Source organism: Elephas maximus, chromosome 7, assembly GCF_024166365.1.
Source record: "Elephas maximus indicus isolate mEleMax1 chromosome 7, mEleMax1 primary haplotype, whole genome shotgun sequence".
Classification (NCBI taxonomy): domain Eukaryota; kingdom Metazoa; phylum Chordata; class Mammalia; order Proboscidea; family Elephantidae; genus Elephas; species Elephas maximus.
This window is the reverse complement of record NC_064825.1, coordinates 116,461,730-116,472,460: the sequence shown is the minus strand read 5'-3', so window position 1 is coordinate 116,472,460 and position 10,731 is coordinate 116,461,730. Positions and strand designations below refer to the sequence as shown.

At 34.2% G+C, this 10,731-nt stretch overlaps 1 pseudogene; it reads right to left on the bottom strand.

Annotated features, from left to right (window-relative positions):
* Nucleotides 1–9,022: 9,022 nt before the first annotated feature.
* LOC126080514 (olfactory receptor 8K3-like) lies at nt 9,023–9,975 on the bottom strand (annotated as a pseudogene).
* Between the last annotated feature and the right edge of the window lie 756 nt (nt 9,976–10,731).

Here is a 10,731-nt window from a genome sequence, read left to right as displayed (position 1 = left end):
CTTGGTCTATTAGGAAATCTGTTCTGGATAGACACGTTAGCATAGCCAGTAGTTTTTATGCAGTATCATCGGGTAGGTTTTTATTATTCAAAAGCAATATGCTAAATGAATAAGATAAATGCAAACTTTCCAATATAGTTATTTGAAATTAAACTCACCTCCCTGAAATAAAGTATAGGCACATGAAGATAGAGATAGAGAGACAGGGAAAGAAGGAAAGAAAGAGAAATTTAATTTGTTATTAGTCGGGTAAAATTTGCTCCCCAAAGAACATTTGTCAATGCCTGGGACATTTTGGATGTCACAACTAGGAGAAGGGTACTACAGGTATCTAAAGGGAGCCTGGGATGTTACTAAACATTCTACTATATACAGGGTATCTCCACACAATAAGAAAATTTCTAGTCCAAGATGTCACTATGGCAGAAGTGGAGAAACCCTGTAGTAAACAGAGAGCTAGAGATAGACACAGATAAAGACATAGGCGTAAGCATGTGACAATGTAGATAGATGTACACATACATGCACATATACATATACTCAATACATATGCACATACATATACATGCACATAGATTGAATACCTGGTGGAAGATGGCTAAGAGCTTGGCTGATAACCAAAAATGGGCTTTTTGAATCTACCTGGCTCTCCTTGTAAAATCTCTGGGGCAGTTCTATTCTGTCCTCTAGAGTCTGTATGAGTTGGAATCAACTTCATGGCAATGTGTTTCATTTTTTATTTTAATGCATATGGATATATGAAACAAAAAATTAAAAAAGTTAAAAATTTTAAGTGGTATATATATGGATGATTACTAAACTTTCTTTTATTCATTTATGTAATGACATTTACAAAATTATAATACAAATGCCTTTTTCATTATAAAAATTTTAAAGCGAAATTCACTAAATGTGTGGAAACATTTAATATGCCTTACTTCAAAACAGAGGCATATAAAAGCCCTTTTGCCACTGGTGTTACAGACTGACACAAAACACTTGACAGGTATTGAACAGATATATTAACAAGGAAAATCTAATCAATCATGGTGGGGATTATCTGTCTTTTACAGGGAAATATCTAGGTGGTAGACCCATGCAGATATAAAAAAAAAATTTATAGCCCCTGTTATATCTCCACTTGTGGGTTATAAAATATGGTACCTTAATTTCTTTATTCACATCTGCAAAATGATCACTTCCCTTCAGTGTTGTTGGAAAAATAAAAGATGATTAAATATTTCAATGCATTTACATTATGGGGATATAAGTCTCAAATATCAAGTATATGGTGGTTTTGTTGTTTTTAAAATGATGACAACAAGTTACCTGAAAGGAGTTTTCTTTACATATGCATATGTAAATTGCTCTAGTGTGACTTAGCTTCTATGTCAGGTTTATGATGATGGGTAGGTTGAGTAGCGTGTAATCCATGTAACTGAGCCCAGCCCTTCTCTCCCCCATCCTCAACTCCATGACTAAAATTGGACCATCAGTATGCCAATGTTCTGGATGATATATCTTCTACTTTAATTAATACATTTTAATGTAAGCTGATGGACTGCTTACCTAAAGTTCGGCAGTTCAAAACCACCAGTGGCTCCCTGGGAGAAAGTTGCGGCAGTCTGCTTCCATGGTTATTTACAGCCTTAGAAAACCTGTGGGGTCACTATTGCATCAGGATCACCTCAACAGCAGTGCCTTTGAATATAAACTTACTTAAAATATGTCCTGCCCTAGGAGCAGCTTCATTATAACAAACATGTACTAAGCTGTTTGTAACAAATCAGATATATTTTCTCATGGAAGTATCTAAGATAGTGAGAGGAAATTGAGAAAGTGTGGTCCATGTCACTGATGTTATATAATTTAATGTCATTAAAAAATTCCATTTAGATAAAGAAATCCTCTAGCTTAAACTATTAGATAGTACATAATTCATATAAACACAAATATATTTAAATTAAAATGTATATACATATTCTTAATATACCACAGATTAAAAAAAGAAAAATGCCAGAGAAGGATGAGGATAGCAGTATAAGATAAAAGAATGAATGGTTTGAAATGATACTACTTACATGAAAATACCAGTACCAGCAGCCTCTGAGTTAGGAATAAGCAAATAGAAAAATAAAATCATATCATATTTAACAATAAAATGGTAATGGGAAAATACACTATCTCACATGAAATGTTGCTTATAAGGTTGTAACCCTAAAGACACACATTGCTTATGTCACAAAAGAAGCCATTGGCCTCTTTCCACCTAAAACAGAGGAGAATGAGGAAAAACAAAGACTTAATGAAGCAATTAACCCAAAGGACATATGGCCCACATGAATCACAGCCTCCTCTATCCTGAGACCAGAAGAACTAGATGGTTCCTGGCTACCACTGCAGACCACTCTGACCAGGATCACAATAGAAGTTCTGGGGCAGAAGTGTGAAAAAAAAGTACAAAAAATTCAAATTAAAAAAAAAGTCCAGATTTACTGGTTTGAAAGAGGCTGGAGAAACTCCTGGGACAATTGTCCTTAGACAATCTTCTAATGTGAAACAATAGACAATCCCCATGGCCACCTTTCAGCACAATAACAGACGGGGCTATTAAATTAAACAATAAAATCTGTGAAGAATGTGCCCCTTAGAACAATCAAATATAGGAGACCAAAAGGGCAAGAAGGTGAGGAGGGGGACAGGGAAACTTGACTAATGGACACAGAGAAGCCAGGAAGGAAATGAGAAGAGTGCTGACAAATTTTGTGTAAGAATTTTTGACTGGAAAATTAATCCGCTATGTAAACTTACACCTAAAGCACATATATATATATATATTAAAGAAGTTCAGAATTGGGTATCAGTAGATATTACAATTATGAGATCAACTATTGTCAATGAATGCAATAAAAGCAAAGTAAATCGTGTTTAGTTGAAATGACGAAAGGCTGAAGAAAAAAAGTTCTTATATTGGTAAGTACTGCTTTTCCTATAAGGTAAGGGAAGGTAAGAGGGCTTCCTCTCAACAGCTCTTGAGTTTCATGGAGAGCACCAAGTTATTTTCCATAGTTTACTATCTGTGTTGAGTATCTCATTCTCGTTTTATTAAGCAATATTCCTTGAGAAAGTTATATCTTCATTTGGCCAGATTCCACAGGAAATTGAAGAATATATTATGTATTATCCCATTGCCATAAAACTGGGTACTTAAAAGTGTCCCAGACTCTTAAACCATAAGTTGTAAGATGGAAATTTATTTCCTCATCAAGAGATTAGCAAAAATGTACATTTATACAGTTATTTAAAAATGCATTATCTACTAAATTACACTTAAGAGGGGCATATGAAGAGCCTAGAGCCAGCTTGTAACTACGGAGACTGAATACTGTAGCTTCATAGTTCTGCTACAGTATTTTTAATACTGCATTTTTGTGTTTCCTTTACTTGCATATTTGAGCTCTATTTTTCACATAATTAGGCCACCTGGGTGGCAAAGACAGTTAAGCACTCAGCTACAAAGTGATAGTTTGGGGGATCGAATCCAGTCAGAGGCGCCTTGGAAAAAAGAAAGATTTACTTCTGAAAGTTCACAGCCGTTCAAAAACTATGGACCATAGTTCTCTGACACACACGGGGTAGCTATGAGGCAAAATTGACTCCAGGACTTTTTTTTTTTTTGGTTAGTTTTTTATTCATATAATTACTTATAAAAGGTAAAAATATTTAGACATAATGATGATGTTTCAAAGATGCTTAGGAGCATTTAGCCCTTGAAACAAAGTGTGAATATTTGGGGAAAAAAAATGTGAAAAAAAAGAGAGAGAGGTCCTAGTCTCAGGAACTATTGAAAAGTAGAATGCTCACAGAACTGACTCAGAAATCTTAATATTGTGCAACGACTTTGCCATTGAATAAAGGTGGAACCATTCAAGTGTCACTGAAACATTCTAGATATTGGTAAAATATGGAAACAGTTTATCTTTTTACCTGCAATGAAGCCTCTATCTTGACTCCTCCAACTGTTTCCTAACATGGCAGAGTGAGAAGAATTTATGGATTTTTTTTTACCCTTGGAGATTCTCTCCTAGGAGATGCCAAGAAATTTGGTGATTGTTCCTGAAGTGTATGAAAGCTTAACAAAATACCTGGGGGTGGTTTGTTAATTGTCCAGGACATTGTGTATTCATCGGTGACCAAATTTTTATTCATATCGTGTGTATGCAGGTCTATGTTCATCTTTTTCATGTAGCCTTGCATATTACTCTTTGTTATCACTCCATTTTTACCACACAGGGATCTGGATTAAAATATTGTATCTCTGAAACAGAACTGTCAATATTCCCATTTCTATAGTGGTCTCTTCAAATGGATGACAAATGAAGAAATGCTTAAACACTTTCTTATCACATTATTTAAGACTTAAATGGAATAAAAGTAACGCATTGTGCATATGTGAAGTATTACTTCCTAGTTTACTGTTTTTCTATTGTTGCTATTATTATTGCTATTTTCAAGTTTTTTTTTTCTTTTTGACCTCATAAACAGAAATATTTCCCTTGCTTCTCATTTCATAGTCAGTTGCCATCATGTGATTATGCTTTTTTTCTTGTTTGTCTTATTTTCCATCCTTATATTTCAATATTTTATGTTTTATTCATCCTGTCCGAACTTCATTCCAAAATTTTTTTCTCACCTTGATACATGTTCTGCTGTGCTTGACATAATGCTCTACCATATCAACACACCCTGGTAAAATGAAATCTTGTGTGTAATGTCTCACTGTGGATATATATTTACTGTGCTATAAATATTTCTGCTGCACTTTGTAAATATTTCTAATGCATACATTTGTGATTTTTTTTTTTTTTTTGCTTATTTCTCCTATATAACAGTATGTGTACGGCATAGTGGTTAAGAGTCTGGCTGTTAACCAAAAGATCGGCAGTTCAGATCCACCAGTTGCTCCTTGGAAACTCTGTGGGGCTGTTCTACTCTGTCCTATAGGGTCATTATGAGTCAGAATCGACTCAACAGCATTGGATTTTGTTTGGTTTTGTATATACATATATCTGCTAACTAAAAAGTTGGCTGTTTGAACCCACTAGCCTTTCTGGGGAGAAAAGACCTGGCCATCCACATCCATAAAGATTACAGCCTAGGTAACCTATGGGACATTTCTACTCTGTCCTATAGGTCGCTATGATTTTCAATGTACGGGATGACACCTAACAAAACAAAAATTCTTGAATAGTACATATTTTGTTGCCCTCAACAGAACGTTGTCTGAGTTTCTTGCTTCAGGAATGTTATCAGGAAAGATCAGTTTTTGGATGAGGACATCATATTGGTGAAGCAGAGGGCCAGTAAGAATGAGGGAATCTCTCCATGAAGTGAACTGACACAGTGGTTCCAAAAATGTACTTGAACAAACTGATAATTGTAAGGATAGGACAGGGCCAGGCAATGTTTTGTTCTGTTTTTCATAAGGACATCATGAGTTGAGGTCATTCAGTGGCAGGTAGCAACAATGACTTTGGTGACTGTTTTCATTTCACATGATTCTATTGAGGTCCATCCATGCTGTTGCGTGCATCAATACTTTGTTCTTTTTTACAGCTGAGTATTACTTTATGTAGGCATTTAGTATGGTTTGATCACCCATTCCCCCGTGGAAGGACATGTAGGGTTATTACTAGTTTTTAGCTATTATAAATGTTTCTTTGAACATTTGTGTAAGGGTTTTTGTATGAACATAAGTTTTCATTTCTGTGGGATAAAAGTCTAAGTGTGGGTTGTTTTAATATTGACATAGTCTAATATGTCATTTTGTACTTGGTATCCGTATATTTGCATGTACCAATAATTCAGTAGTTTTTAATATTGAGTGGCATTAACTTGTTGGACATGCTACAATTTATTCATCCATTCTCAAGTAAATGAACATTTGGGTTAATTCTAGTTTTTGAGTGTTACAAATAAAGTTGTTATGGACATTTGTATCCATGCATTTATAAGAATAGATGCTGACATTTCACTTGGGTAGATATGAGTAAACTGGTTAAATTTTAGGGTAAAACTATATTCAGCTTTTTAAGACCCTGATGTTTAAATTATTTTTTTAAGTATTTTCATCATTTTAATTTTCCACTAGCAGTTTATGAATGGTCCATTTCCCCCACATACTTACCAAACACCTGATATTCTAACAGATGTATAGAGTTATGTCATCAATGTTTTAACTTGAAGTTCATTGAAGAATAATGAACTGAACATTTTAAATGTTCCTATTTGTCAGGAGAATATGTCCTATGAATAAGTGAATATTCGTTTTTATGATCATTTTGGGGGACTGTTTCTTTACTTTTTTTCTTTTATTTTATTATTGTTATTATTTTTGCATTTTCAGGGCTCTCTCTGTATATATTATGGAGTCCCGGTAGAAAAGTGATTAAAGAGCTGGGTGGCTAACCAAATGTTTGGCAGTTTGAATCCACCAGCTGCTCCTTAGAAACCCTGTGGGGAAGTCCTACTATTTCCTATAGGGTCATTATGAGTCAGAATCTAATGGACACCAATGGGCTGGGGGGATGGGGGTATATATTATGGACACAGGCCATTTATGAGATATATGAAAATTTTATCTTCCAGAATATATCTTGTTTTTATACAAACATCTTTTGAAGAGCAGAAGTTTTAAAATTTCATGTGGTTAAATTTTTTATGGATTTTGTTGTTGGTGTTATCTCTATGAAATCTCCAAATGTATCTATAGAATCAATGAAAGAGCAACTTAAAATTGAAAAGACTTTTTTGAAATAAATTATAAGCTAAGAGTAAATTCACAAAGTCTAAGTGTTTTTTTTTTTTTTTTTAGTTCTATGACTGTATTGTAGGCTCTATTAAATTTTTTTTACATAAAAAAATCTTGTCATCTATCAATAAATAGGGTTTTCCTCCTTTTCCAATCTGGATGCTTTCTATTTATTGATTGATTTAATTTTTTATCACCTTATTGTGTTGCCTCGAACATCCACTAAAATGTGGAATACATATGGTGAGAGTAGATTTACTTGTTTTTTTTCTGGTCTTACGGAGAATGTATTCAATCTTTTATACCATGTGTGATGGTAGTTTTAGGTTGTCCCTGGGTGCTCTCTTTCAGTTTGAGAAAGCTCCATTTTAATATTAATTTGGCCAAAGTTTTATCACAATTATTGGGACTTTTAAACTCTTTCTCTACATCTATTTATATGACATTGTCATTTTTGTTTGAAATTATAGTGCCTGTCATTAATTGATTTTTTAATATAAAACTATCCATGCATACCTGGGGCGTGGCTATTTGGTGTACTATTATTTTTACATATTGCCAGACTCAATTTCTTAAATTTTTCTTTAGATTTTTCACATACCTGCTCTGTTGTTTTCTTTTCTTTAATGCCTTTGTTTACATTTGATATCAGAGTAAAGCTATCCTCATATAGGAAATGCAAAATACCCCTCTCTTCAGTTTCATAGAAGAGTTTGTGTAGAGTCGGCTAATTCTTTTTCCCTGAACATGTAACAGAATTTCCTAATCCAGCCACTTGGAGTGATTCAGAATGGGGTGTGTTTTAAATTTCCATTTTGATATCCTCTTTATAAATGATATTTTTCTCACATGTTTTCTAGTCTTTACATATGTGGAAATATATCATAACCCATCTTGTAGAGTCCTAAAATAAAACCCAGATTGGATTCTTTTCTAAAGACAACCTTAACATATCTAAAATTTAGTTTTTTTTCTCATTACAGATTTTTTGAATCTTAAAAGAATAAGAAATTATGCTTGGAAAATTAGGAGGGAATATGTAGCAACTATGTCCAGAAACCATGGCAAATATAGAAAATGCTACATATCACAACTCACTCACTGGAAACACAGCATGGTCCAAACCATGGATTATCTCCTTATGCTTCTTTCAAGCAGAATTATCAAAACTATGAATTCAAACAATCCATACTGATCAAAATAAAGTGCACACCCATATTCATCAAGCTTAAGAAAATTCAGCCAAACAAACACAAGACAACAAACATAACTCATCATACATCCAATAGACCTCTTATGCAAGGCTACATAAACAATTAGAAAATGACTTCTAAACAAGAGTAATTGTTCTTTTCTAGAGAGATAAGGATAACAATCTATGAGACAAAGACATGGAATTAGGAAGCAATATCAATCTGGGACAGAAAAAATGAAAAAACCTGGAAATTTCTATGGCTGACCTCAATAAATTTATCTTTACTGTTATACCCACTGGATACAGACAAAATGGGGTAACTTAGACAAAACCAGACACCTAGCTGAACCTGTTAAATATAACTTTATTTTGTTACTGTTTATATCAATATTACAATATAGTAATAGAAAAAATAATAACAAAGTAAACCAATTCTAAGGGTTCAAATATGAAAGTAAAGGCCCTGATGATGAAAGACAAGGATTGCAAGGTTTAGAAAGTGGACATTTCAGGAAATTCAAATGACTGAGTACTTCAAATCAACCCACCCCACCTTCTTTTAATCAGAATTAGCCAACCAAGACAGAATGTGAGCAATAAAACAGAAGGTGTGTGCAAGCGTGCACACACACACACACACAGACACTCTACTTTTTTTTTCTACTGGATGAGGAAAACGCCAGGTACTTGGAAATCTTCCTGTATCTGCTACAGTTTCACTATCCCACTCAAGATATTCAATTTTCTTTTTTTTAAATCTAACACCCCCCATCACATTCCAATATACTTTCAAGTTTCTTAATTTTTATGCTTATAATGTATCGCTCCTGCTCAAGGAAGGCAACACCTTGTACTGTTTCATTTATTAATCTACTTACAGCCTTAATAGAGTGACTGGTAGAAGGCAATATAGAAATATATGTTGAACTTATCTGTGTTTTTTTGTGCTTGCTACTCCCTTTAGAGGCACACAGAAAAAAGTTTAAAGCCCAAAGGTACTTTATATGAATCATATGTTAGAGTGAACTTTGAGAAAATATATTGCATAATCGTCCTAAAGCCCTGTGTAAGGCACATTTTACGTCTCTATTCCTCAAACTGTAGATCAAGGGATTCAACATGGGGATTACCAGGGTGTAAAATATGGAAGCCACTTTATTGGTGTCAAAGGAATAACTGGGCTTGGGCTGCAGGTACATAAAGATTAAAGTCCCATAGAACACTACCACCACAGTCAGGTGGGATCCACAGGTGGAGAAGGCCTTGTGCCTGCCCTCAGCTGACTTCAGTCTGAGAATGGAAGCAACTATGAGTATGTATGAAAGAAAAACTATTAAGAGGGATGAAATCAAATCAAAAACTGATAAAATAAGAATGACCAATTGATTTCATGTGTGTCTGAGCAGAGCAAAGATAACAAGGGGAGAATGTCACAGTAGAAATGCCTGATGACAGTGTAGCCACAGAAGGATAAATTAAAAATCTTTATGGTGACTAGAAGAGAAATAAATGTGCTGTAGAGATAAGGGATTGCCACCAGCACAGAACACATCCTTTGTGACATGATGACTGTGTAGCACAAAGGGTTACAGATAGCCACATAGCAGTCGTAGGACATTGCTGACAGAATAAAAAATTCAGTAGTTATGAATATCATAAAGAAAACTAGCTGTGTAGCACAAAAATAATAGGGGATTGTATTTTCATCTACAACAAAATGTGCCAACATTTTTGGTCCTACAGCTGTTGAATAACCAAGATCAGTGATAGCCAGGTGTCTGAGAAAAAAGTACATGGGAGTTTGTAGCTTGGAGTCCATCTTGGTGAGGATGATGATGCCCAAGTTGCCCACCACTGAGATCATGTAGATGATGAGGAACAGCCCGAACAATGGAGCCTGCAGCTCTGGGCGGTTTGTGATTCCCGTCAGAATGAATTTGTTCAGCACTGTTAGATTGTGTTTGTCCATCTAGGTCTATCAGGAAACCTATTCTAAACGGAGAAATCAGCATCATCAATAGCTTTTATATAACATCATCTGGTAGATTTATAGTATGCAAACCCAGTATGAAGAGTATAAATCCAAACGTTCCACTTAGGATATTTGAATACATACCCAACTCCTACAAATTTTACACACACATATACATATTAGATAAATTGATGGATACATTGGTAGATAGATGAAACAAAAATGAATAATATGTTAACCCTTTAGGTGTTAGGTACATGGATATTGATTGTACTCTTCTTAAACCTTGTCTTTTTCACTTTCCTAAAAAAAAACGTGAATACATTTGAACCCTCTCCTTCAAAACATTATGTTATGAAAACTCATGCATATAGATGGTCCAGGATGGAACAATCAACATACTAAACAGGTTTTCAATAGATACATAATTGATCACAGTGGAATTTTTTTGTCTTTATACATGAAAACATCCCTAGAGATATATGTTTCTTGATGCAAACTCTGTTATTCCTCTATTTGTAATGTATACAATGTGGTATTTTGGGCAAATAGCATAAGATATATGAATCTTTTTATCCCCATCTGAAAAATCATATTCTAACTCTTTTTTGTAGGGTTGTTAGGAAGGCTAAATGGGAGTTAAATTCTTCAAGGTGTCTATGATAGTTGAAAATAACTAAATTAGTATGTGCCTAGTACTATTTGTTCTACCTATCTGTTTGTTCATCTTTCTGTATGTTTATATATCTATCT